The following is a 3,277-nucleotide window of genomic DNA, read 5'->3' as shown; positions in this document are numbered from 1 at the left end:
GCTTTATAAGCGGAGGAGATAGGGAAGTCTGTCGCAGCCATGTCTTGTCCGTTTTTACGCGAGCAACCTGTTGCGGAAGGTGCGAGAATAATTCGCAGAGCATTTCAAATAAATCGGGTATTGCGGGATAGACAGGATCCTTTAGCCCAGCGCGAAAGTGTAATTGTTGAGAAATACCGTTTTTCTTGTGAGGGTGTCATTTACATCATTCATTTGTTGGAACCACACATTAAGTGTTCGACACGGAGGAGTCTGGCTTTGACAACTGCACAGACTGTGTGCATTGCCCTGAGATTCTTTGCGAGTGGCACTTTCCTTTATACTATTGGAGACACAGAGAACTTAGTGAAAAGTGCTGTCTGTCGTGCCATTCGCAAAGTTTACCTGGCACTCAAGCAGTTTTTAGGGGTTTTTGTGGTATTCCCAAGCCACTTAAGACCCCAGGTTGTAAAGCAGAATTTTTTCGCTATTGCAGGTACATTTATAATTGTTAATGACATGCAATCATGACCATGCCAAAAAGTATGACTAACAGTATGTGTCATTCAGGCTTCCCTAACGTGATTGGTGCCATAGACTGCACACACATCCCCATCAAGGCCCCACCTGGACCAAATGAAGGAGATTTTGTGAACCGAAAGGGGGTTCACAGTGTAAATGTGCAGGTAAATTACTATTACTGTACAATTTATAATATTCCAGATTAGTAATTTATTACATTAAAAAAAAAGGAATGAAATCAAAAAGTATGCAGTTGACTGACTAAAATCTCACACATGGTGTGTGACTATGTTCCATATTACAAATGTGGAAGCAAAATGGCCAGGATCAGTGCATGACTCAAGAATTTTCAGAGAGTCACATTTATGCACATTATTTGAATGTGGTAAGGGAACATAAATGTCAAGCTCACAGTATTGCACACACACACACACACACACACACACACACACACACACACACACACACACACACACACATGCTGAGCCTAACAAAACTGCATTTTTCCATTATACAGGGGATTTTGATGGGATCCTGCTTGGAAACAGGGGCTATGCCTGCAGGCAGTATTTTATGACGCCCTTCCCTGACCCAAACCCTGGACCACAAACCCGTTACAATGCAGCTCTAGCCAGGACAAGGGCACGCATTGAAATGACCTTTGGGCAACTAAAGGAAAGATTTCAGTGTCTGAAAAGTCTGAGGGTTGCACCTGACAGGGCCTGTGACAATGTTGCATGTGCCATAGTGCATAACATCGCCACTATCAGAAAGGAGAGGATCCCTTTGGTGGGGGTGCAGCCTGATGATGACCTTCAGCCAGTGCACTTGGACCAACCTAGTGGCAGAGCTGCACGGGACAGAATTGTGGAACACCATTTTTGAATGTGTAATAAAAAGACAACAAATATGCTTAGTTCCCAGAGTTTTATTTAAACAATTCTTTATAAAGAAAAGCCAGCAAGTCATCTTTTGCCTGCAATTAGAGATAGTAGTATTGGTGACTTTACATAACTATGTGTCAAATGGTGTATTAGCACTTACTCTGAAGGTCCTTTTGAAGCAACTCTATCTCTAGAGCAATTTTTCTCTTTTTCAAGTTGTCAAGTTCAATTTCTCCTCTTAATTTGCATTTTTTAAGCTCAAAATACTCAATTTTTTGTTGAAGATGCCGTTTATAGAGGGAACGGATGTCACCCTGTCATTTTGTAAAAAAAAAAAAAAAAGTCAAAACATGCCTCATGCAACAAAAGTAAAAAGTAAAAGTACAACACTGTCCACCTCTGTATTAGTTCTTTGTGCAGACTCTTCTGCAAGCCTTTCTGTAGGCCTTTCTCTAGGTGTGGACTCCTGCAAACTCAAATTGCAGACAGAAAGAATAGGTACACAAGTAGGCTATATACAAATTAGTGTAAAGGAATTACAAAAAGGTATTACAGAGTGTTGCACTTTCTTCCCTTTATGCAAGTTAGAAAAAGAACACAACTTACTGCATATGCTTCAGCCACCACTTGCATGGGAACAGGTAAAAGTGTTGGTGTATTATGTATCATGGGGGGGGGGATTGTCATTACAATTAACTACACTGTAAAAAATATAATGTGATCAATAACTCATGGCAACATATTTTGTATTAACTAAAAGTTTAGAAGTTTTCACTTTCACAAAGAGTTGAAATGACTGTACCAGCCATTTGGATTATACTTCATTTAATGCAGCAACAAATAATTTTACAGTGTACTAAGATAATTGAAAGCTCATTTAGCCTACCAGTAATGAAGGTGTTGCTGCTACTGGTCCCTGTCTTTGGGTCTGAGGAAGAGCTGCCCCCAGGGATGCCCTCCACAATGGTTCGGTTTTCATTCAATCCAATGGCCAGCTCCTCTGCTGGGGTATATTGTGGTGGTGCAGGACCACCACCTGTTTTTTTTTTCAGCCTTTTTCTTGGTGGCTGTTATAAATAGACAAACACATCATTTAACAGTGGCTTTTAAAAAGAAGGAAAAAAAAGTGGCTTTTTTAAAATAAAGACAGTATGAATTAAAGGCTACCATTTTGTAGAATATTCTTGTATTTCACTTTTACTTGTTCCCATGTTCTAGTGGGTCCAGTGGTGGCTCTGACATTAAAGAAAGTAAATTATTAAAATGCAAAAACACATACTGTAGAAAATGATAGAAACATCTACTATGGACAGCACTTACGCATTTAATTTGTCTGCTACTTTTTGCCAGCCCACTCTCCTGGCTTTTGCAGACTTTGAGGTGTTCCCTGTCGTTTTAATTAACGACTCAAATTCGGCATAACCTTCCATTAAAAGCTCTTGTTCTGCTTGGAAGAAAAATTGGGCACGTTCTTTGGCCATGCTGAATAGCCAATAGCAGCGTTGCTGATCAATGTTTCTACTATCGATACATATCCCCTTTTAAGCCAACACATGAACGCGCAATTATCTCAGATAACTCAATCCAGCGATACTAATCATACACAACAGGTGGGTTCGAAGAACCCAATTAGCCGGATCATGATTAGCACGATGATATCATCTTGGATGTGTCATTTGATCTCGGATGTAATAAGCGACGTACGAAGAACGGGCCCCTGCTGTCTAATATATTTGATGAATAAAAGGTTAAAAAGAACTGCATTTATTCAAAATAAAAAAAAAAAATCTAATAATATATATTCTAATAATATATTTTCTTTACTACCACTTTTTATCAATTTAACACATCCTTGCTGAATAAAAGTATTGATTTTATTTAAAAAAAGAAAG

At 39.1% G+C, this 3,277-nt stretch overlaps 1 long non-coding RNA gene across 1 annotated transcript; it reads right to left on the bottom strand.

The window, feature by feature from the left end:
- Positions 1-2,061: 2,061 nt before the first annotated feature.
- LOC122144634 lies at positions 2,062-3,064 on the bottom strand. Its single transcript, XR_006159788.1, has 3 exons — positions 2,706-3,064; positions 2,553-2,620; positions 2,062-2,452 (listed from the first exon to the last, which is right to left on the bottom strand). It is a non-coding gene; the product is annotated as an uncharacterized LOC122144634 (long non-coding RNA).
- Positions 3,065-3,277: the final 213 nt, after the last annotated feature.

The sequence above is a fragment of the Cyprinus carpio genome, unplaced genomic scaffold (genome assembly GCF_018340385.1).
Source record: "Cyprinus carpio isolate SPL01 unplaced genomic scaffold, ASM1834038v1 S000006745, whole genome shotgun sequence".
NCBI classification, from domain to species: domain Eukaryota; kingdom Metazoa; phylum Chordata; class Actinopteri; order Cypriniformes; family Cyprinidae; genus Cyprinus; species Cyprinus carpio.
Note: the sequence above shows the minus strand (reverse complement) of the source record. Positions and strands in the feature narration are given on the sequence as shown.